The 25,415-nt window shown below is 40.8% G+C and overlaps 1 long non-coding RNA gene across 3 annotated transcripts; it reads left to right on the forward strand.

Annotated features, from left to right (window-relative positions):
- The first annotated feature begins 5,299 nt into the window (after positions 1 to 5,299).
- On the forward strand, positions 5,300 to 24,972 carry LOC104139639 (uncharacterized). Of its 3 annotated transcripts, none has more exons than XR_011135073.1 (6): positions 5,300 to 5,435; positions 6,291 to 6,577; positions 10,936 to 11,034; positions 19,296 to 19,395; positions 19,999 to 20,055; positions 20,686 to 24,972. It is a non-coding gene; the product is annotated as an uncharacterized lncRNA (long non-coding RNA). The 3 variants fall into 3 exon arrangements; XR_011135063.1 differs by lacking the exon at positions 5,300 to 5,435 and adding an exon at positions 5,743 to 5,856; XR_011135064.1 differs by lacking the exons at positions 5,300 to 5,435; positions 6,291 to 6,577 and adding an exon at positions 5,985 to 6,212 and having other exon boundaries at positions 20,686 to 24,964.
- The last annotated feature ends 443 nt before the right edge of the window (positions 24,973 to 25,415 follow it).

Consider the following 25,415-nt stretch of genomic DNA (forward strand, 5'->3'; position numbering starts at 1 on the left):
CTGGTAGAATTGCTGCTCTGGGACAGGCTTGTAACTGCTCTTGTAATAAAATTTCAGTGAGACATCAACCTTGGCACTAATGCTGGTTCCAGCACTAACCCAGCAGCTTCCTGTCAGCTTTTTTCACGTGGAAGGGCAACTGGTTCTGCAGACAATCTGCTTTTAACACCAGCAAGTGCATTCTAAGATCTCTGCATCTGTCACTAAGGTATATTCTGACCATTTTCAGAAAAAGTAGACTAGATAGGCCCATATGTGATTCTTAAAATATCTGTAACATTCCACATTAACAGATTTTGCTATTTTACAAAATACCACTGTAAGTTTTCCCTTACATCACATTTTGCATGAACTACGAATAAATTCTCCTGACACTGAGATGCCCAGCTGGGGTGTCTCAGGCTGCAGTTTACATGCTACAGCACCATGGCATCAATATGGCACAGGTTGTGCAGAGAGGTTGTGGAGTCTCCTTCCCTGGAGATCTTCAAAACCCGTCTGGACACAATGCTGGGCAGCCTGTTCTAGTGGACCCTGCTTGAGCAGAGGGGTTGGATTAGGTGATCTCCAGAGGTCCCTTCCAACCTTGACCAGTCTGTGATTCCGTGATTCTGTAATATGGTGGCTGCTTCAGGACAAACATGGTAAATTAAAATAATCATTAACGCAAACTGGAAAATAAATAAATAAGCTTTGTATTTGCAATGGAAATTAGCTATGGTACATGAGAGCTTTTGCTTTGATGTTTTAACACTTTTGTATAATGGCTGTTTTGATGTTTGCTTGAGACATGTCTTCCAGTCATATATTACCAGGGTGAATGTAAAGTGTAACAGCTGCCTCGTTCTGTCTCCTCCCTCACTTGACTGCTAGTCTTTCATCATACACAAGGAAAGTAACCCAAAAGATATATTACTTCAATTAAAGCGGTCATGTACAGGCCGTATCACGGAGTAGGAGAGGACGATAGGTATGATCAGAAGAACGGGTCTGGTTACAGCAGAACTGAGTATGAGCTGAACTGAGATTTTATTGACATCATCCCACACACAGCTGCTTGTTCCTACCTCTGTCTAGTACCTCTCTGCCAGAGAACTCTGTCACTGGTTTTTTTCTCTGCCAGAGAACCCTGTCACTGGTTTTTTTTTGTTTTGTTTTGTTCTGAGTTGCTCAGGTTTATATGACCACAGTCTAAATTAGCTCTGAGAAATAACCCAACCTGAAAAGCCATCTTTTATAAGAAAAGGGTTTTCAACCTGGTTTAAACTATAGACTAAGGACCAAACAAAAAAGCAACTAAAGTGGTAATGCCGAAAGGTGAAACTTCCACCGGGCTTGCAGTGTGCATGGAGGGAGAGGACATGAAGATAATATCTTGCCCTGGATCCACTGCAAGCAGCACAGCTCATCTGACCATTCCATATGATAAAAAACATTAGCTGAAATACAGAAATGAGAAGATTATACATACTGCGTCCTTATTTGGTATCTTATTCTCAAAGGACTGATGAAAATTAAGAATTAAGATATACCATCAATAAGTTTTAGGGCATTATAAAAAAAAGTGTGAGCTCTACTATTAGTGATTATTTTTCTCCCACCAGGAAGTTGAACCAGACTGTCGTTAAATGAAGATTTTTATAAAGTTGCTTTGGATGATGTCTATTATCCAAAGTTTGAAAGATCCTAGTTTAGCCTTTCTACTGGGTAGTGCCATGCTTATACTTGCCAAGAAAAATCTTTCTTGTTAAAAAAAATCTGAAGAAATAGCCCATCTCTTAATTAATGGAGCTGTAAGTGCCTCATCCTACTGCCTGCATTCCATGTCTTATTTGATCTGTAGGGTTTTTTTGCAGCATTCATAAATAATTGAAATTGTTGATGATTTTCCTTAAAGTATAATACTAATCAAAGCGCTTAACGGAAGGGCAAAGATGAAATAGTATAGCTTGGTTGCTCATCCAGAAAAGAAATAAAAAGATCCAGTTCCAATTCCTGAAGATTATTGCACCCTAGGACAGATTTTTCACTATTGTTTTCTTCTTCTTTTGTCTGCCTTCCTCTTTGTGTTTTAGGTTCTTTGTAAACAGTACTCATGCTAGATAGTGCCTGCTTGTAAGCAAGGCTTGGATTCTCTAGCATGTTTTGTCTTTGCATTTTGGCATGTGTAGAAACATAAAGCGCTATATGGGCTTCTTGCTACATTTTTGCCACAAAATTGAAAGAAAGACAGAGATGATCTCCTAGCCTCCTTTTCTGTCCAAGCAGAAAGCTCGGTCTCTTAAGGAATGACTTTGGGCATCATAAAAATGGGTGTGATTCTTTTAAGTTTCCCAAGGAGGACACATTCTCACCAGCCATCTGCCATATATAGATGTGCATGTGCAAATACATAGGCTCTCTTCCTATTTCATCAGGTGAATGCCCTACTATTCCCCATTAGGTTTAATGTGGATTTTCTTTCTGGACAATGTGTTAAGTATTTGCAGCATAGCCTTTGAAAACAGTCTACTTACGAAACAGTGTTGCTTCTTTTGTCGGTTTTGATGATGCTGAACTACATCCTTTCTTGTGATTGACTGGATGTCTAAAAATGAGGGCTATTCTGGGTCAGTCCCAACAAAACTTACACTGGTTGATTAAGCTTCATCACACAGTCGAAGACACTATGCTGAGGAAGGAGAACAAGAGCTACGAGAGTAATACACTTGACAAGCTCATTGCAGTCTTAGATTAGACAGATTAATAATTTTCCAACGCCTTTGCCGTTTGTCTCTTTGTGAATGGAGATGCTTTGTACACATTGAAGCCCAGAAGACAGAGTCTAACAGACCTCTCTTGGAAGAGTATCCACATGTCTCTCTCCGAGTGTTCCACACGACGGAAAGATTCCGGGGCTTAAACTCAGGAGTTTACTGCCATTTTAAATACCCTGAGGTATCTTGTGTAGCCTCCGCTGTTACTCGCAAAGTTTCCCACCAGAACTACGTCACATCTACCAGCCATGTGTGGATGTCACAGATATCCTAGGGCATCTAAAGTTACACTAGATGCCTACATTTATGGTCATCTATTTCTCCTCATAGCTCTTGTTAGGATGCACAAAGTCTTAGTTTTCACTAAGGGCTTGTGTAGCAAAATCAGGCCTCTCTTAATATATAGCTATGGACATGGAGAAAAGCCAGTCTCCTAGCAGATAAAGAGGACAAGGAGGCTGATCTTTGTAATAATAGTCTAATTGCCATAAATCATGGTCAAAATCATAGTAAGCCTAGCCTATAAAAAGGCATTAGAGGAAAATTACTGGCAACAAATGCAAAATTTGGAATGAAAATTTGATCCGGTCACCTAAACATTATACAACTTTTTGACAAGATCACCAGCTTGGCTGGAAAAAGACATGTTGATGAAATAGTGTTCTGTACGGTGTTCACCTCAGGCCTACACTCTATTTTAACTAGCACTGTCAGAATCAGCATAGCCTCTAGTGGTATCTAAAACCTCAGGAGAGGAAAGGCTTAAGAAACTATTGGGGAAGCTCAGGCACACCTCCAAATTCTCTGTTGTATGGTGGGTTAGGGATCAAAAATCTGAACTCAGCTAGAAGGCCATATGTTTAGGTCACTGTGAGAGAAAGGATTTGGCCTTTCTATACCAAGACTACGGGGAACACTTTAAGGGAAAAGGGCTCTTTTCTGGGACAGAGTTGGTCTCACATTAAGAAAGGCAATCTTGCTCCGGGGTCAGTAAGCTGAAAATTGAGATGGAGCACAGCTGGCCTGTGAGTGGATAGACAGTCTCACTCTATGCTGTCCTAAGAAAGAGATATGATTGTGGAGGTGATGTTGTTTCTTCCTGCACCAACAGTGAGATCACTGTTGAATGTCATGTCCAATTCTGATACCAATGCTTCAGAAAAGACGCTGAAAATTTTGGAAAGGCCTCAGAAAAGAGTGGTGAGAATAACTATGCATCTGGAAAGGCCCAAAAAAGAAAAAAAAAACTGTGTCAAAGAGTGCATGCTGAATTTGCCCACAGAAAACTTTGCTGAGGTTACAGAGGAATTACAGAGGGCAAAGGTAAAATAAAATGCAATGGGAGCTAGGGTGCATATAGATAAACAAAAACAAGAGTTTGTTTTGCTTGTCTTTACAGGAATAAAAATACCTTACTCAGTATTCCCTATCCCAAGTAAAAATTCTGTATTTTTCAGTACATTATGTTATCTTAAGTGGAAACGGTGGTTTTGTGAACAAATAACTGGGGTGGGACCCAGAAAGGGTGTGTTTTGCAGAGGGTCAAACTCTTGGGCTGCACTGTAGCGTTAATGGGTGGCTTGGAGTAGTTCGCACAGGTCAGTGACGGGTAAGGCAAGATCACTAGCACTTGCCTCTGTGCTGCAGCAGTACGACGAACAGGACTGTTGTTCCTGTTTGCTCCGTGCAAACCTGGACACAAGAGAAGGAGGCAAGTGGGACACCTTTGACCACTCCAGCCACAAGTAAAGATTTCAGCTCAGTCTTTATTGCCTTCTACCACATTCTTCCTCGCTATGTTACTGGCAGTGCTTGCATTTCACTTGCTGAGCTGGCAAAAAGCTGCAGCACTGCATAAGGACTATTAGTAATGCTGGCCCTGTGTCAGGAAGGCAGAATGTAGACTAAATTGTTGCTCTCTTCTTCCCTTTGGGTTCAGTACATTTTCACCTGAGACTAGCTGATCAACAGTCACTTTTGCCCTAAGGATCTGTAAAGCAGGTTGGTAAATCTGTAAATCTTGTTTGACTTACGGAAGCCTTAAATTTGTGTTAAGGAATATTTCCTTCACCTCTCGAATAAGTGGATTGACTTACTGGAATTAACTATAAATGTATTTGACCCTCAAGAGACTCAGCAGCTCCCTAGAAACTATTATGTTGGGTGACAGATAGGTGAATGGCTTCCCAAAGAAAAATATACTGGCTTGAATCAGTACTGACCTTCCTCCCTGCACATGCGCAGTTCCTAGTTTTTACTGACCTCACTGGGAACATAAAGGTACCAATGCAATCAGCCCTTTTCGTAAGTTTTCTCCTAGCTTCACAGAAGTGATTAACTTCCCAGATGACCACTCTACTAACATGATTCTCCTGAATGAGTGGATTTTTTCTAAGTTTTCTTCCAAAAGATGTCCTTTGTCTGTTGGCTCTACTGCTAAATAATCAGGATGCATCTCCTGAAAGCTTTTGCATATGTAATTACTTTACAAGCTTGTCAGACCCACTTCCTCATTGGGGAAGTGCTGCAGCTCACCCAAGGCACACGCGGCAAGGCTGAAGGCTGTGTTTTGATGCACACAAGGCAGAGACAGGTCTCTAGCAGTGGAATAAGAAGTACCAGGCCAGCTCGGTGCCAAGTCCAGTGCCGAGGAGGTTCTGAAGGGCTTATCACTTGCAGGTTGGATGATGAAAAACCCATTCCTTCTTCACAGCACATTGCAAAGCCTTGTGGTAGTGCTAACCGATGCTGTGCAGGTCGCGCTAGCACCCCTTTTAGCCTACTGCACGGCGGCTACCAACGGGGCCACTAACAGCGCGACTGCACAACGCAGCGACTCACCGCTAAACACGGCGCGCGGGGCCCCAGGGCCCCAGCAACGGCCGCTCTAACGGCCCGCGCTGCCGCGCGCGCGCCCGCCCGCAGGGAGGCGGGAGGCGGGAGGCGGGAGGCGGGAGGCGGGAGGCGGGAGGCGGCGGCGGCGGGCGAGGGGCGGCGCCCGTGGCCGCCCAGCAGGTGGCGACGCCGCGCTGCGGCCGCGGGGCTGGGGCAGCCGTTAGCCGAGGCTTGACAGGGCGTCGACGGGGCTGTCGGGGAGCAGGTGGGCGCGGCCGTCCCCTTTGCCGAAGAGAGCCGCGGGCCGTTGCCGGGTCGGGGCGATGGCTGCCCGGGTGCCCCCTCCCGTCCCTTCGCCGCCTCCCGGGCCCAACGTGGCCGCTGTCCCGCCGCGGCGGGCGGCGGCGGCGCCCGGGTGAGGTACGGCCGGGCCGGGGCGCCACCGATCCTCTCCTCGGTGCCTTTCTCTTCCCCCTCCGCCCAAGGCGCGGGGGGAGGGGGGGCGAGAGGGTAAAACAACATGCCGGTTGTCGCAGATTGTGTGATGTGAAACAGGTCGCTATGGCTGCGTCCAGCGTGAATGCAAAGCAGCACGTGAGAACTGGAGCAGTTCGCACCCCGGTATGAGCTTTCTGGGTGGTTACTGAAAGGAAAGCAAATTTAACCAATAATGCAGTGCTTACTCTGTATTTTTTACAGACCGGCCATGTTTCCAAACTATAAGCGCAGCAGTGTACCATACGTTTTAAATGCACATGTTCGGTATAGTTAAGAGCATGTACTGTAGAGCTGTCAGTATGACCTTGGATGAAACTATATGGATTTTTGAAGGCTACAGGGATCTCAGCAATACTCAGAAGAGATGAAATTGCAAGTAATCATTTCGGAAATCTCGCCAATCTCAACACCAAAACCAAGCAACCTTGAACAACAAAAAAAAGCACCAGCGGTTGGTGGGTTAGCAGTTGCTGTGAAGACGAATGCAGGTAAACCTGGGAAGAATTTAGCCTGAGGTGAGGGAGTTAGGAAATTTCTAAAGTTGTAAGGAAGTGAATTAGGAGTTCAGTGTATATAGCAGGGTCTGGAGAAAAATGAAAAGGAGGCAGAGCAATTCAGAAATGGATTACATGAGGCAGAATTACTCAATTCCACTTGAGGAGGAGCTGCAGCGTTTCATCAGCGCTCCGCCTTCAGTCAGGGAAGCAAGGTGGGTGATAGGAAATTCATCAGGCCGTGCGCAGCCACAGATCTGCCTGGAAGAAGTAAAACGGCCAGCTTTAGCTTATTCGTTTCACTGTGGGAAGGCTGGGTTTAGATATACTCCTGGTCCCTGTGGAAAGAGAAGCAGACCTGGTGGTAAAAGAATTTGAGAATTCAAATTCAAACCCCAAAGAAATACCAGAAGGCATGTGGGTTTTCTGTTTTCTGGGTAATGAGCTGAGATGGCAGAGCACTGCTAACTGGACTGTTCTGGCCAGATTGTAATCTATTATCTTTTGAATATCTAAGCCATAGAAATAAAAATTATTAAGATTTAGATGGAGGTTGTTGTTCCGACTTAAACTTTAGTCAGCTGGTGGTTGACCTATAATTACTTTATTTAATTCAAAAGATTAAACGCATCAGATTTGTGAGGCAATACTCTAGCAATGCCATATAATCTTACGCTATGGTACCATTAGAAGACTGCCTCTGGGAGATGTAAATGTAGAGAGCTAGCTTGTGTAAATTCTTCACGTTAGTGCATTCAGCTGCAAGATTGTTTTGCTGGATTAGGTCCTCAGGCTCAAGCTTTAAATTAAGATACTGAGCAGTCTCACGGAAGTTGGGGAAATCGAAAATATGATATGGAAGAGAACTGTTTATTGAATGAGGACCAGCATGTGTTCAACCACTTTGGAGGGTTTGCTCTTTTGAATGTGGGTGGAAAACATGGGCATCTATTTTATCTTTCTCAGGTTTTCCCATTGTGCTGCAATTACAGCATGCTTGGTCAGCCTGCCAAAATGCATGAAGAAGACCTTAAAGCTGCTACTATGAGAAGCAGTTATCCTTCAGCTTGAATGCTTAACATCTGCTGGCTGTAACAAAGTTCTGCCCAATATAACTGGAGGTCTTAAAGGGACATAAATACTAACAATTTTTATTAATCTGTTATTGATTGCTGGAAAAGCAGGCTCTGTAAAGGTGAAGACAAGCCATGGTGCTTGTCTCGGGGATTTTATTACTTAAGCTGAGATAGCAACAAAACACAAAGGTTAATTTTGGACGAAATGATAGCAACAGGTGAAAGGGGGGTGTGGTAATCACGTAATCACCATAGGTGCTTTATTGACTTACATATTCTAAAGGGTATATTTAAAAGATGAAGGAAGACACTGCCAAACCTATAAAGTGGTGAGGGAGAAAGCATGAAGGAAAATTTGCCTAAAGAGCGGTTAGGAAAGACTCATGAGTCAGTGAAATACTGTTCTGCTTGTCTAGCACAGGCTATTTCATTTTAGCTTCTAATGGAATTCAAGTGTCACAACTGGTTTATGAAATACTGATTAAACTGCTAAGCCAAAGAATTAAAATTCTCTATTTTTAAAGAGAACACATGCTGATTTTTAGCAATGATTAGAAATTATCTTATAATTTTGAGGGCATATATACAATTCCGGTTCGTCATTGCTGACCACAAATGTGAATTCAGAAGATAATTTTAAAGTCAGTTTTCCTGTGATGAGGGAATTCTTTTCAGATGTTAGATGGAGCTTGACTAATTAATAAAGTGCAAAGTGCATTCAGGCTCTCCTAGAAGATCAGAGATTATTTTTGATTTGCATCTTAATAAAAAATCATTGTCGGTGTAAAGAGTTCCTTTGGTTATTAAAATATGACATTAATATTGAAACCTTTTGCAGGTGAGGACATGCTGTGATGAGTATGACACAGAGAGGAAAAAGTCATTACACTTTTTTTTAATGTTTCCATTTCATATCCTCTCAGTGAATCAAATTAAGGGACTCCAGCGTTCTTATTAAATTCAGTGGTGAGGAGCTGAAAAACAGGATTAGGTGCTTGCATTGGCTGCTTAAAATATGGCAAGAAGTAAAGATGTGTAAGACACCAATGTTGAGGAATTTTAGGCCTGGTTTATTCCCCCTTTTTAAATACTGTTTACTCCATGTCATTCCCAGTTCCTCTTCATTGTTTTTACTATCCCCCACAGAAGAGAAGGAGAAATGTACAGCACAGGCAGTGTGGAGCAAATAGTAAATGAAACAGAAATTGAATGTAAAAGCCAGAGGTAGAGTAACATGAGATTTTTGTGTAATGTTCTTTATCCTGAATACTTCTTAAGGCTAAAATTAATGCTAACTGTAAACGAACTGCAATTTCCTGGCTTACAAATCAGCAGAGCTGTAGTGGTATTAGCTGTCAGACAGTGTGGCATGAAAAACAACATCTGTCACTCATGCCCTATGCGTGTATCTGTACTAGGTAACGTTAGTAAGCATTAGTAATATGCTCACATGATGTAATTAATACGCAGTAAATGACTCCTTAAATTTACCACCAGTCAGAGTGTAGTAATTGTGGAATTGTCCCAAATCTCAAAGAATGTGTGAGTGGATGGTGTTAATAGCCTGATTATGTAGCAGCAAGGTTTTAAATATAGATCTTTAGGCATATAATTTGACTCCTCAGGGGACAACTAATTTGACAGCAAGCACTTTCTAGTGAAAGCTTACTTTTTGGAAGAGCTCTAGAACAGGCCAGGTTTTATTTTGGGGAGTATATGAGTCTTGTTGGATGCTGCTGCCATTTGTGTCCACTTTGCAGTGCTCTGAGAGCGTTTCCAGACATTCTGATTCACCAGAATGTCTCTACTCTTGTTCTTGCTTTATTTCAGGGTTTAATATTTTAGGAATAAGTCCTACCCTCTTTATACTACTGTAACTCTTACAGCCTACAGCAATAATTGATTCAGATGTCACAGAGTGGTTCTTTAGAAATCTCACGTATCAGACATCTGTGCTTTAGAGGAATGGCAGGTAAGTCAGCAATTGCAAAAATCATATCCAAACTACGTTAACCTCACGTGAGGTATGCTGAATGACTTATGTTAGAAGAATAGTACTCAGTAGATGTATGCTGAGCTTTAACGGCACAAGAAAAATTGGAAACGTACTGATACAAAGAAGGAATCTCAGAAGAGTTTCTTAATAAGTTTTCTATGTTTCTTAAAATTTTATTTGCTTTTCCAGTTACTAGTAATGTCTGACTTGGAGATTTGGAAGGTAATCCTTTTTTATAATATAATGTATGTGTTCAGTAGCATTACTCTAAGGATTTCTGGCAAGAATTAGGGCATGCTTGGGCTTAGTGCTCTACAGGCACAACAATATGACAGTTTCTGAGAAAGTTGAGATTTAGTTGAACTAGACAGCTGGAAACAATTTTTTTTTATACATCCCATGCAAATAGTTCTGAGTTCTTTTAGGTTAAAAGGGAAAAAAGCATCAAGCAATAGCTATGCAATAGACTAAATTTTACTAACATTGAGAATTAACTCAGCAGGTGCAGTGTGAACATAACTTAAAAATATAAGGAGGTTCCACAAATGCAAATATAACACAAATTTCATAACAACCCTTCAAAAATCATAATCCAAAGCTTGAAAGATTGAATAATCTGATTTTCTTAGAGGTTTTTTTAATGCTGCTTGGTCTGCAGCAGTCGATACGTCCTAATTTGAGGGACGTAGTCAAGTCTGGGCTAATCCCCGTTTTCATTTCAAAACAAGAGAGAGAATGCGTAGGAGTTCTCTTAGTGAAGATGCATTGCCATCTCAAAAACTGCAATTAAAAGATTATTTATAATAATAAACTGGAGTTATCAGTGGTTGAATTAGCTCTACATAAGCCTCTGTGCTCTCAGAAGTGGCAATACAAGGTCTTGATAAGGGGTAATTGGTTGTTTCTCAGCAGGTAGCCTGGTTAGTGCTAAGTTCCATGATGCCATGGATGGACTTCTAGTATGAACTAATACGTGACTGCCCGGCTTAAAATTAACTTGACCATCTCTTTCCAATGCTGCAGTAGCTACTGTGTCTTCATTTAATAATTACTGTGGCTTGCTTACCTAAAATTTGTTTCTGAATCCTCTCTGTGTCTTCCCTCACTACAAATTAATAATAGTTAATGCTCATTAATACAATAAGGTCTATTTTTCCTTTAGGAGCATAGAATTTAATTTCTATAGCCCAAGTCCATCTTGTGTAAAAATTATGTTCCCAGAGTTTACCTACCCCTTCCTTTCAGCTGACGGGACTGACTTTGAATGTTTCATCCTTTAGATCACCACCTAGATCACCACCATTGAAGATACCTGAAAATCAATAGATGGATATCTTGCTATACTGTATGAAGTAGAATGAGTTAAGTGTGGTGTCAAGGTAAATAACCTGTTGTAAGAAATTTCTTTTAAGTCAAATGACAGTATTGGCTATCAGGAGTGTTAACCATATTGAACTATGTTGTGGTTCGTATTCTGTATACATAGAAAATAGCTCCAGAACCAAACACTCGTGTAAAAAAATATCTGAATTTTTATTTGCCGTGCCTTTTGTTGCCAAAGATTCTGTAGTTTCTGGTGTGCACTGACAGGATCCTGAAAACTGATGACAAAGAGGCGAAAATAATAACAGATTTATTCAAACATGCTTTCTGCAATAGTTGAAATATATAGATTTGTTACATAATATGTGATTAAGGCTTAAGGAAAGTTCACATTTTGAGTGATAGTATGTATGGAAGGGCCTACAGATCTATTTGAGAAGCAAATGGACCAATCTTAGATCTATTCAGGTAGTATGATTTACTGTCACATCATCTTAATGCTTGTCTTAGTGCTATTTCTAAATTCTTAATATATCACTTTCCTTTTCCTTTCTACAAGAGGAAACAACTTTATAGTGTCTGTGTGTGCGTGTATGTCTATTTGTGTGTGTCTGGAACAGCTTAGTAGAAGCCTTATTCAAAGGACTAAGATCTTAATGAGAGAATTTAACTGTCTTTTGAATGCAGTGAGATTTATAGTCATCTTCTCTTGAGAAAGAGACTTCCCTAGTGTAAATCCAACTCCTGAAAAGGTTCTGTTTCCTGTCACCATTGCAACAGCCTTCCTGTAAAATAACAGTTTAAGTTATTAAGTTAAGTCTATTACTATATGGGGGCATAGACAAGTGCTCTACTTTTACCAGCACTTCCATCTTACGGTGACGAAGGAGCCTGTTCTTACTACTTAGAAAATCATTTTGGAGAGCCGTCAAACATTCCTCTGCAAAAGTTCTAAGTAAAGGAACCATTAAAAGGAACTGGAAATATACTTCCTCCATCACCTAGTCACTAGATTTTTTAACTGGTCAGGCAGTTAATCTGCTTTCAGAAGCAACCATTATTTGTGTCCCAAAATGTGACTTGGTGGACCAATAGGAAGCCATGCTTATTAATGAAAATCAGAGGAAAAGGATAAAGAAAGAGCTGCCCTGTAGCAACATCTAGGTGCTGTAAAAAGAATTGGACGTATACACACATACGGGATCCGTGGCTGTGTAATGCAGGGTAGTATGTAGCTCAGCATGTGGAAAGGAGATTCTCCCACAGAGGCTACTTTTGTGGTTTAACGTGTGGAGGATGATCATCTTGATTGGCTGTGGCTGTTTTGCACTTGGAGGTTAGAACTGGATCTGTAGTTGCTAATGATCATGTTAATGATAAAATAAGATACTTTGGAGTTAGAATGGTACGTATCAGGATTTTTTTCCATAAATATTGAATGAGTATGATGCTAGGTTGCTGAAAAACTCAGAGCCTTTGGGCCATAAATTATTAGTGTGTTCCCTGCTTTAGAGATGAATCTGAACTATCTGGGGATGAGTTGTCCAGTTCGCTGGTATGAAGCTAGAACACATAATACCTCCTTTGATCCGAAAGGCAGGTACTGACTCCAGACAGTTTCAGATATCTGGCCTAAGTGCTGTAAGCTATCCAGCTAATCTTCCATAGTTCCTAGCAAAGAGTGTGGTGCTCTGGATGGACTAAAAAGACTAGTGCTCCTCAAGAACACTATCTCTTTCCATTCTGCAGCAGGATCTAGCTAGCTAGATACTCTTTCTAGAGTATATGTAATATACAGCCCTCTTAAGAAACCGTGATGTAACTCCACAATTAAAAAAAATGCATTTATGAAAATATTTCGAACTCTTATTTTTGATATATTCTTGAGCGCTAAGCTGTATGCTTAAACAAAAAGTTCACAGACTTAAAGATAGTCTTTCTTGATTTCAGCTCCACAGTTACAGAAGAACCTTCCAACTATCGTTCCCACTCTTCCTTTTTAATATTTTGCAAATATATCCATTTCCGAGAGGGGAGGGGACAGAAAAGAGAGAGAATGACTAAAGAGAGGGCGGAAGATATATTTGAAAGGTCAGACTACTGGGAAATAAAAAATATTTCCCACTGCTTTCTCTATATATCATATTTCCTTCTCCAGCCAGAAAATCATCTTTTTCAGGTGACCACTTTTTTACTTTGTTAAGTGTTAGTGTTAAAAAAGTGTTAAAAATAGTCATTGTTGTGAAGATAGCCAAGGCCCAGCCTTGCTATGACCCTTCACAGACTGAGGAATACAGATGCCAGGATGAGACAGATGTCATACTTATACAGATGCCAGGATGAGGTGGATGTCATACAGATGGCGGCATGAGACATGGCTGATCTCATGACCAAGCCATGTCAAGTTTAAATCTGTCCTGTGGCGACTCTGAGTAATGATTGCCACCACCATCGTCAGAGCACAATGCATAAGACTACTGAAAGTCGCTTGACTGACTTTGTCCATGAGAAAGCTAAAGAAAGTATCAGTATGTCCAGTTCCCTTCTTCCTTATTTCATTTGTATATACTTTCTCTACAGTGTTCTTTTATAACCTTGAATGTTGCAGCAGTCTTCCTTGTTTCATTTGTATATACTTTCTCTACAATATTCTTTTATAACCTTGAGTCTTGCAGCAGCTGTAAACATATACTGCAAGTTCCTATGAAAACTATCTAGCGTCTAATTACAGTAGCTCCTTGTTCTCTTGCCAAGAAAAAAGCATCATCAGCTACTTAGATAATACAGAATATTACAGAAAACAACAACAAATACACACTGTTATTTTTCCTTCCTTATATCCTGCCTTGTGACAGGAATCCCTCCCCCTGCTAACTTCATTGGTTAACAATAAACAAAGCTGCTTTCAACAACTGTGTTACCATAGCCTCTGTGTAGCATAATACATTAGAGCTATGATAGTATTAAAAATCTGGTTAATCATGGAAATGTTTTACTTTTTTAGTAAACTTTATTTGAATTTGAATCTCTTCCAGAGATTATACCCTTTTCTTGCATCCACATAGAATGGAGCTGCTACAATAGTAGAGAACAGCATAAATAATTTTCTCTAAATGTTTTATCAACATCAACAGAGAAAAATGCTTACACCAAAAGATACAGGATCATGGCAGAGACTTAAGACGAGACCAGGAGCTATAGCTTGCTTGCTCAGCATGGGGGATTTGAGTAGCTTATGTCTTCCACTCCTATTAACAGAAATTTTTGTTGATCAACATTTTTGGAAATTATGAAGAGGTAGCTGACTGAACTCAGATATTGATTTATCAGAAAACATTACTTTTTAAAAACATTGATAATTTTTCTGTCTTGCCCAAGGGAAGTGCCATGAGGAAAGGGTGTAGAGACTTCACATTCCGTAGCTTCAGGTGACTAATTTTGGTCAACTACATTAGGACTCAGTTTCCCAAAGTTCCCTCTGTAGTCATCAGAGTGAAATAGGCTCTTCCAGGAAATTCCAGACCTGACGTCTAACTCAGATGCTCTGTACTACCCTTCAGAGGACAGCTGTGAGAGATACCAGATTTTCAGTAGTCTTGGTAGTTTGTGAGGGGTGGACTTGCATATGGTGATCCAGGCTTTCCAGTGTTAGAGGCTGGCTGCCATATGTGGGACTTTCCTGACAGAGTGCCAGGCATAGACACAGCAGGAGGTATCAGTTTTCACCTTCTGTCATTCCTTGTCTCCTTAGAATTGCTACAGGAAAGGTGGTAAGTTGTACACAACCATCTCATGAGCCAAATACCTGGCTTGCAGGCCCCCAGTTGAGCCAGCTAGTCTTAGGTATATCAGTCCTTTTTTTACTCTTCCCTTTATGGTTCAGTCGTACCTGACTTTTGTTTTTCAAGATTATTTTATGTGATGTGTCTGACGTTTTGGGCCAAGGTACTTTAGCCTTCTTGCTCATGCTTATGCCAGTTAAGTTATACGATATAAGTTCTGAATAATGTTTTATTCCATATGTGGATGTCAGCTGTAGATGATAGAGTTTATATTCAGAAATCATTTACTGTGCTTGTACACTTGAAAAGTGATTGCAGGAGCAGGCACAAGTACCCTAGGCTCTCTGACCTGCCCATGTGCTCTCCTCACAGCTGCCTCACAGGCTGACCTCAGGGAGCCTGTTCGCTTTTGCCTGTTTGTATCTATGACACTGGGCATGCTCAGGCATTAGAAGTTGTAGGTGCACCTTCACCCATATCTGGGATTGTCCTTCCAAGTTCATAATTTTGGGCAGACTGAAAATTGGACTTTAGAGAGGTCACTGACAGCTTTCGAAGGTAACACACCCGCTGACTGTGATGTACTTTAGGTAATTCTCTAGGTAAGTGCTGACCTCCTGCATCTCTGTGCTGGAGGGTCTCTGTTAAGAAGTCCTGTAACTTTCTGTCTTTCTTTTGTACTGCACTGCTATAACATTTTATTTATTTAATATTAAACTTTTATTTGAAGAGAGCGTTTTAAGCATCTGGACCTTGATATTAGTTACCAGATTCTTCATTATTCATCCTCCTCACCCAATAAAATTGTACAGCTGTCCTACAGTGATTAAGACATAGGAGAAGGGGAAAAAAAAACTTTCTGCAGGTCTGCAAATTCAGCTGATATGAAAGTCTGAAAGCTACTGGCTATTTTGAATATAATGGCTAAGTTGTTTTGGTCGCTGTTATCAATGTATCTTTTATTAAAAGATAATATACTATTTGCTCAGTCAGCCTGGCAGTCTAAGTAGAAACTTTTAAAGTAGGTGAGAATCTGATTTTACTTACAGAATATTTTATTTTTTAAAGCTATTTGAAATGACTTGTTTAATGAATGTATCACAGCTTACCTGATGACCTAATCCTCTTTCTGTGCAATTACAGTTGTGCATAACAAAGGGAAGGTTGTATGTATTCAGCAGAAATTGAATCACAAAAGCAGAAAATTAAGTCTGTCAAAACACTGCATAAATGCTGTACATGCATTTTTTTAACTGAGCCCACCAAGTTGAGAGATTTGCAGCATATCCAGAAAGTTTAGTCCCTGGACCAAATCACAAAATGATCAGCCATTCTTCAAGGTAAAATAGAAGTCTGAAGTTCAACAGCTTTTGGAACAATAAATATATATACATTAGTAATCATTTTAGAGCTCTCTGTTTTGACTCATCTCATGAATTTAGTTTGTCAGTTAGGAAATTTGCTGCATCAAGAATTTCACTACCACCCTTTTCACAGAGATGGAATCTAATGCTCTGAGGTGAAGGCTGACATTAAGGGTTTGAAGCTGAGTTTACAATGCTAATCAGAGGTGTGTCTATATCCAGTGGTGGCTCTTACAAGTACATTTACTTTAGCACATGCAACAGACCTTCAGTATTTCTCATGGCAATGTTGCAGAAAAATTATAATGAGGGCTTTAAAAAGGCTGTTCTCATAGGGGAAAGACTAAGGGAGGGAAGAGGCTTCTTTACTTAGTGATTTCTTTCAGAGGTTCACCATTCTGCCCTAGCTGTCTAAAATGCTATGGATTTTAATATTTACTCTAGCACAACTGGGTCATTTTTTTCCTGGCATCTTTCATTCAGATATAAATAGGTACCAAAGTAGCATTACCAAGAATCTTTTTAAAGAAATAACTGCTAAAGCCATAAAAAAGACTTGAACTAAGGCCCTCCAGAATGACTGCCATTACTATTTTATGCTACTATTCTAGATGAGACTTCTAAGAATCGTAAATTTAGGAACAGAAATAGAAGGATGTATGCCAAAATACAATGGATGTGATCTTTAGTGTAGCTTGTTTACAGAATCACAGAATGGTTTAGGTTGGAAGGGACCTCTGGAGATCGTCTAGTCCAACCGCCCTGCTCAAGCAGGGTCCTCTAGAGCATATTGCCCAGGATCAGGTCCAGACGGGTTTTGAAGATCTCCAGGGAAGGAGACTCCACTACCTCTCTGGGCAACCTGTTCCAGCACTCTGTCACTTTCACAGGAAAGTTTTTCCTCAGGTTCAGATGGAACTTCCTGTGCTTCAGTTTGTGCCTGTTGCCTCTTGTCCTGTCGCTGGGCACCACAGAGAAGAGACTGGCCTCATCCTCTCGACACCCTCCCTTGAGATACTTGTACACATTGGTGAGATCCCCTCTCAGGCTTCTCTTCTCCAGGCTGAACAGGCCCAGCTCTCTCAGCCTTTCTTCAGAGGAGAGGTGCTCCAGTGCCCTCATCATCTTGGTAGCCCTCTGTTGCACTCTCTCCAGGAGTGCCATATCTCTCTTGTCCTGGGGAGCCCAGAATTGGGCACGGTACTCCAGGTGAGGCCTCCCCAGGGCTGAGGAGAGGGGCAGGATCACCTCCCTCGTCCTGCTGGCAACACTCTGCCTCATGCACCCCAGTATCCCATTGGCCTTGTTGGCCACAAGGGCACATTGCTGGCTCATGCTTAACTTGTTGTCCCCCAGCACTCCCAGGTCCTTCTCTGCAGGGCTGCTTTCCAGCAGGTCAACCCCCAGCCTGTCCTGGTGCATGAGGTTATTCCACCCCAGGTGCAGGACCCTGCACTTGCCTGTGTTGAACTTCAGGAGGTTCCTCTCCGCCCACCTCTCCAGCCTGTCCAGGTCCCTCTGAATGGCAGCACAGCCTTCTGGTGTGTCAGCCACTCCCCCCAGTTTAGTATCCTCAGCAAACTTGCTGAGGGTGCTCTCTGTGCCTTCCTCCAGGTCACTGATGAATACGTTGAACAAGACTGGACCCAGGACTGAGCCCTGGGGGACACCGCTAGCTACAGGCCTCTGACTAGACTCTGCATCACTGACCACAACCCTCTGAGCTCGGCCATCCAGCCAGTTCTCAATCCACCTCACTGTCCACTCGTCTAGCCCACACTTCCTGAGTTTACCTAGGAGGATGTGATGGGAGACAGTGTCCAAAGCCTTGCTGAAGTCCAGGTAGACAACATCCACTGCTCTCCCCTCATCTACCCAGCCAGTCATCCCACCATAGAAGGCTATCAGATTGGTCAAGCATGATTTCCCTTTGGTGAATCCATGCTGACTACTCCTGATCATCTTCTTGTCCTCCTTATGCTTAGAGGTTCTTTTTATTAAGCTGTTATTTTAATGCAGTGTTATCTCTGTCAAAATTGAAATATTTTGATAAATACTCTAACTTGATGAAAATCTGTTTGAAGGAAAATTAATAAAGCATTTAAAAAAAACATGAGTGCAGGAAAGAATATTTGGACCATTTTAAGAAAATTGTGAGACGTAAATGCTTTTATTTGAAACAATTCAAAGAAATTTGAAGTCTACATGAAATGTATTGCAATTCAGAAAAAGAGAATGTATCATGTTGAAATGGGAAGAAAGTTGACATCATGAAGTTTTCTGTGAAATGGAAAAATCCCATTCCTGGCCTAGTCTGTTTGTTGCCTATTTCCTAAAACGGTAAATACTTTTTATTAATGATTTTAAAGAAAGAGAGAGAAAAGTCTTGAATGTTAACTCACAAATGCAGATTAAAACTGACTGACTTTCCTAAACTGCCTTTGGGGGTGCTATTTTATTGAGGGTGGCTGAACCTAGTCTGGAAACCCTGTTCCTCGTATTCCTCACACGAGTGCCTTTCTACGGAAGATGTTGGTGTCCCTGTTCAAAAGCAGACTGAAGTGGTTATTTTCCCCAGCTGTAGGCATTAGTGGTCTCAGACTAATTAAGTTTTTGCAAAGCATAAGACTGTCAATTAGCTGAGGTTGCTATTCATTTGCTAGCTGCTGACAACTTGTGAGTTGGAGTTGGCCTCTGTATATTTAAATTGGGTATTACCTTTGAAGCAAAAAGAACATGTCAGGTGAGCTGTTACCACATCCCATATATGACCACAGAGTGTCATGGCATAGGTCAGACTGGGAGCTGGATGCTGATAGAAGAAGAAATTTGGGAAACTGTGTTATTAGAAAGAACACATTCATAAGTGGGAATAGTTTTGGTGGGGGCAGATCCTATCAGTCTGAAGGAGGCAGAGCCCATTCATTATCTCTTTTTTTCTGTGATGAGAGACTAAAACATGCAATAAAGGCTGGTTGCACTACAGCATTGTACTGTTCTTTGGCCACAACAATCATCTAGTGGCCAGATTTCTTTTTTCTGCAGGGATTTTGATCTGCTTCTTGGAGAAGCAGATTTTGTGTGCCATATCAATGCATTTCCCATCGCTTTGTAGGCTGAAGAAGAAATGCAGTCTGCCAAATTAATTAGATAGAATTCTCTCCTTTGCAGGAGTGTGTAGACCGTGAAGGACTGCTTGTCACCAAATGGACGTGTCTGTGCTAGTTCAGAATCTCCTTCAAGCTACGTTTGAAATATTTCTCTGTTGCAAGTGAGTTACTCCTTCTTGTGGGTGGAATGAAGAATCTTGTCCTTCATCTTAATTTGTGTATACTGGGTTCATGACAGAATAGCTTAGTCATATAAAAGAACGCAGATACTGCCTCCCTTCTGCCCCATGTAAACCTGTGGTGAGCAGTGGAATTGCACAGCTAACAGACTAGTAAAACCAGGTCTACAATGTTTATCGAAACAATCAGGTTACAAACTCTGCATAGTCAAGTTAATCTAATTTGGCTGTTTGCATGGGTTCTTAATCATACATGTACGAGTTCACATTAAAGTTAGCCTTAATAACGTCTCTCAACTTATCCATTTAGATGAACGATATTTTTCTAAGTGTAGCTTTTTTGCTTTATATTTATAAAATTTTATAATCCTGTCATCCCATTAGGTAGCAACTGAATATTCATATTCTACCTTGGCTTTTGTACATAGGAAAAGTATTCTGAAAACTAAATATATGAAGTATTAATTACAGTATATATCTAGGAAGGACAGCAGGACAATTTTTCATTGGAGTTCTAGTCTTGAGAGATTCTCCTATACATGTGAAATCAACTCAGCCATTCAACATTTTCTTCTTCAATTTTAGATCAATCTTTACATCTGTGAAAGCAATCTACAATTGTCTCCTGTATTTCACAACTTGGTATGTATAAAAAAGTGAGTTTTTGTGACGTTGGTTTTTACAAATACTCAGAAAAAGAGAAGAAATAATGCACAGGGGAAAAGGAAATGGGGAACAAGATGAGAACAAAATGATAGTTTTTGGAATCTGTGGAAAAGGGAGAGAGAGAAGACATCCATGAAAGATGGTTCTAGAAACTAAAAACTTGCTGAATCCTAGAAAGGATGTGCAGGATGTCACAAAATAATTTTTAATCTTTGTTACCTCTCTCTCTCCCCCAGTAACCGTCCCCCCCCCCCCAGATATGTATTCCACATTCGATGTATTCCCTGTGCCCTTATCTCTCTTCCTGAGATGCTATAAGAGCTAACAAACTTAGCACTGAAGACCCACAGGCTGGGATATCCATGTTTCACAGCATGAGCAGTTCACAGAGTTACAATCGGTATAGCTGCATTATATGGTATGGCTCTCTGTTAGCATGCGCTCAAGTTGACGTGCTTATTTGCACACTGCTGTACTGAGGCTGTGATGCTACTTGCAGTTCCAGAGCTTCCGGGTACTGTGTAAACATGCCCACTGTCTTTTATGATCTTGTCTGGTGTCTTTGACCCAGAATCACAAAACTTAGAGGTCTTCTTTTACTCTCAGCTACCTGCAGTCATCATGGAAAGATTTCTCCAGAACTCCACCTGAGATTCAGCAAAAGTCCACCGAACCTGAGATGCTGTGAACTAAATGCTCTAAATTCAATGAATCAGCATTTCCCCCCCTGAATTGTTCTGCTTGGAAGTGGGAAAAGTCACAGGTTTACTTCATCTTTAATACAAGTACTGTTATGCATAATTCTTGCGTTTTTTTCCTTGAACAAAGCAGTTTACCCACCTTTTTGGTCCAAGGACATGGACAGAGACAATCTGGCGAATTGAGCTGAGGTTGTTTAAGACATAACCCCTCCAGCTGTCTTTCCGGCCCCTCTTTTATAGGCTAACCCCTCCTACACCAGGCTTGGCAGGATGGAACACTTGCACATGTCTCAGCGCAAAGTCTGCTGTCTTAGCACAAACCTACTTTATTCTGTGCTTTAAAGTAAATTGCTGGACTTTGCACCTGAGGCATGTACACACAGCCTGAGCCAGCTGCTTTTCCATGGGGATGTTTTCCCCTGGCAAACAGGTGGTAACAAATTGTGGAGAGGCTAGATGCAAAAGAAAGTAATAGTTTCTTAAACCACTAGTCATTTCTGTTGTGAGTATGTTCCTGCGGTCTGAGTCTCCAAAGGCCTGTAGACTTTGTTCTATGGTATTGCAGAAATCAATCTTCAGCCCCATTTTAATAGCTATAAGAGAAAGCTATTATAAACATTCTCAGCCAAATGAAAAAAGGTATAGTATGCAACCATTGAAGAATATAAATAAATATTTTGCAAAACTGCCTGTAATTATGCAAAGTAAGTTTTATGCAAGGAATGGCACCACCTAAATTGCAGTGTAATGTATGCACACATGTAGAGAATACAATATTTTACAGCAAACTATTGCCACCATCCTGGAATAGCTTTAGAGTTCTCTTCAATTACTGATTAACCTATTCTAGTAAAATGAATTCTTTTATGTTGGGAGGGGAGCTCTGCTGGTAAATATATTCTTGCTATTCTACGTTGAAATAGTAAAGGTACAGTGGGATTATAGGGGAAGGTAGAATTGCAGCTGTTATAAACACCGTATGTGACAACATGACATGAATTCTTCTGCAGCTTTCCTTATAGAAGGTAAGAAATCCAAAATTAGATGGGACAGAGGCTACCTAAGCTGTTTTTGTAGCTAGAGCTTGTTCATTTCTCACTTTAAACTTGGACGCTAGCAGTAAATTTTATTCTAGCAAAAATTCCAATATTTATGTTTTTTCCCAATCCGTCATCATTTCTGTGTTTCCTGATCAGTAGAACTGTTCTCATTACATTGGGCTGTAGCTCTTCACTGCAGATACAGGGGAACAGGTCTGTTCTAGCCACAGCCGTTAGCATCTGCCTTCCACTCCTGTGCCATAATGCACATAATGCATGTTCTTAATGCAGCACTGCAGCTTCTCTGGGAGCTGAACTGAAGTTACAGCACTGTGATTGAGAATGCCTTTTAGAAGGGGAGCAGAAACAAGTTATAGGTAGGAAAGCTAGGAAAGCTGAAGCTCCCTTACCTAGTCTGTGCAATGAGCCGACTTCTGACTGCCTTGCATTTTGAATGCTTTCAGAATATGCATAAAATGGGTATCTGATATGGTGATACTGCTGCAGTCATAGTTGTTTCCGAAATAGGTGGTGTTTCAACTTCCTAAGCAGTAATTATGCATTGGTTGATATCCAGCCTTCCTTACCTTGTCTTTTTCAGCTTTGTCATAAGGGTGTCTGGCAGGGCAAGAAAAAGGGAAGACACTTTAGTTTTGAAGAATTTGCAATTGTAAGCAGCTGGAATGGAAATGATTATTAACTCTTGTCAGAGGCAGACTGTTACCCCACAGGCTCTGTTGTGCAGTGGAGCAGGCCAAGTGAAAAGCTGTGGTCCAAGTTGCACCAGAGAGAAGGGAAGGGTAGTGAGTTTGAAAGCTAAGATTTTCAGGTGACCTTTCATAGTTCTCCTGGCTATCTGTGAAAATCTTAAGGAGGTGCCTGTCAATAGTACCATATCATTCATGAATCTCAGTTTTGGTCACTTTAAAAGGGTAACATGCTTTGAGAGGAAAATCTTAATGGATCAAAAGAAGCAATGTTAATTCACAGAAAGTAGACCTTTCCAGATGAGTCCTTAAATCCTTGACTTCTTGTGCTGAAATTGATTCTGTTGTCCATACAGCTAGGTCTTTAAGTCAAGTATGTTCCCGAGATCCAAAGTTTTACTTCCACTGAGTTCCTCTAGTGAATATCCAAGCTCTTCGATTGCATGAATTAATAGGCGTACCCTTTGAATCGCAGAAGATTGCACTAAGATGTCTGTTTCATTTGTAAATTACATTGATTCACTTTCCTTCTATGTAGCCGCTGGAGTCTGCTGGAATAGAAGTCAGTCTGAATTCCCCTTTATCTGAAAGCAAAAAAATCATCATATAAGATGTGTAAACATGATACACATTTGGTGAGATGAGGAATTTTGTCTCTTGCCCTGTTTGTCTTGCTCTCTCTTCACGTGCATGGAACTTGCATTTCTCCAGTGCAGCGCTGTCACCTCTCCTTGATGCACCACAAAGGTGGTCCTTTGCAAAGGCTCATGAAGCAAGGGAGAAGCTCTGATGCTGCAAGCACCTAGGCTGCAGTGCCACAGAACTTTTCCACTCAAGTCACCTAACCTGCTGTGGAGTGCCTCTCACCCTCATAGTAGGGAATTTTTATGTATGTTCTTCTACAGTTAACATTTGTACTCTTCAGCCATACCATCTCCCAGCCTAGGTTAACAAAAGAATTAATAGATCTGCAACCGATTTTCTAGATGGACCGCTAGACTAGACATATGAAGCTTCACCTGCCTCATATGCTGACCAGCTGCTGTTAGGAAAGCTTCTTGTCTGTCTCTGCCTTTATAGTTAGAAAATTTATCCACATCCTGTTCATGTGATGAATTATTCACTTTCTCCATTTTCACAATAAATACTTACCACAGGTTTTCTCCTTTGGAGTTGTTGTTACTTCATTGGTTTGCTGTAACGTTATATCGAGCTTGTTTTAAATGCCAAAGTATATGCATTGGCTTTAATAAAAGGTATCTGAACTACTGTTTATATTGGTTTATATTGGTCAGTTTGTACCCAGTGTTTCTGATGACGGATGAGACCTCTGTCTCAGGCTTCCCCAAAGCCTTGTGTAATGTCACCACCTCAGTGCTGTTTCCATTTTAATTCACAGAATCTCCCTTCCCTGAATTACCATTGCTTTAAGGGTGCAGCATAATGCTTTAATTACTGTAACACTCCCTCATTTCTGCACAAATGAGGACTTTCATGCTGCTAAAGCTTGCCCCTAGAATGGTTCTCTTGGTAACACGTAACAAACGTCTCATAGTGTAACAAGACAAACAAAATCTTATCAGGTTTTGCATTAAGCATTCTTCCAAATGGAATACTAAAGATCATCAATGAAAGTCCTCACTGAGTTGCAAGTGCCACTGAAGATCATTTGTCAAGCAGTATGACTAACACCACAATTTATGAGCCCATCTCATCAGGCCTCAGTTTATTTAATATGTCACTCTTTAAGTCTTACATTTCACCCCAGCTGTTCATGGTTAACATTTAAAGGCTTTGCATCTGCTATGCCTGATACTGTAGCAGTGAAAGTCACTAAGCTGAGTGTGCTATTAGATGCGTTTCATTTTTATATACCAAACGTGATGAGGAAGAGTCATAGTGAAATCTGTCGACAAGATCAGCTTTAAATGTTTTACATGTTAAACTACTTTGTTTTCAGTTGGTCTGTTGAGCACAAGTGGGATTGGAAAGCTTGTTAGACTATTTTAAGTGACAGACTTTGTGATGCCAGCTGTACACTTAGAGTCCAATATTGTCCTTCATGTGAATACATGAAGAGTATAGTTGATCATTTATTTAGAGGCTGCCATACAACTATGTCTAGAGTACCCACTGACACCAGCCACACTGCCCTCAACAGTTCTGTGAGTGGATTAATAGCAATAGGAGGCTTTAAAGTTTTCTATTAAATTGATTTAAGGTTTTTTCTCTCTTGCTGGTAGGTAACCTCCACAGCATTAGTTATTAAAATGTTAACTTGTTAATCACCCAAATGAACACTGTGCTCAGATAAAACATGTCAAATATGGCAGAGATGTGAAAATGATCTGTAACCGTCACCTTGTTCTGTAAAATTTAAGTGAGCCCGGCTTGTTGGTTAAAACCATGACAATAAAATAAAAACAAATTGGTTTTCATTTTCTCAGATGCCTTCTGACTTACAAAGCTGTTCTTGTTGCAGTCAGTGAATGTGGTAAAATATCACGATTCATTGAAACAACAGGGAGAATATATTATTTTCTGACGAAAATATTTTAGAATGAATTAATTTTCTACATACGGGTTAAAAAATGCAGGACTGTATAAGCCTGGCCATATACATATGACAGTAATGTTTCACATCTACGTGAATTTTTACAGATAATATCTTACAGACAGTAATAGGATACAAAACTTTAAACTGCTACTTATTCAAGAAAATGAGGTACATGTGGTCCCATAACTGAACGTGAGAGACAATATAAAAAGACTCACACAATATAAAATAGGCAAGCGTGCAGTTCATTCTGCAAAAAAACTACACCTAGACTGGATGCTCAGTAGTTTGGTGTGATGCTAGCTGAGAAGTACTAATTTAAAAAAGCTCT

Source organism: Struthio camelus, chromosome 1 (genome assembly GCF_040807025.1).
Source record: "Struthio camelus isolate bStrCam1 chromosome 1, bStrCam1.hap1, whole genome shotgun sequence".
NCBI classification, from domain to species: Eukaryota; Metazoa; Chordata; class Aves; order Struthioniformes; family Struthionidae; genus Struthio; species Struthio camelus.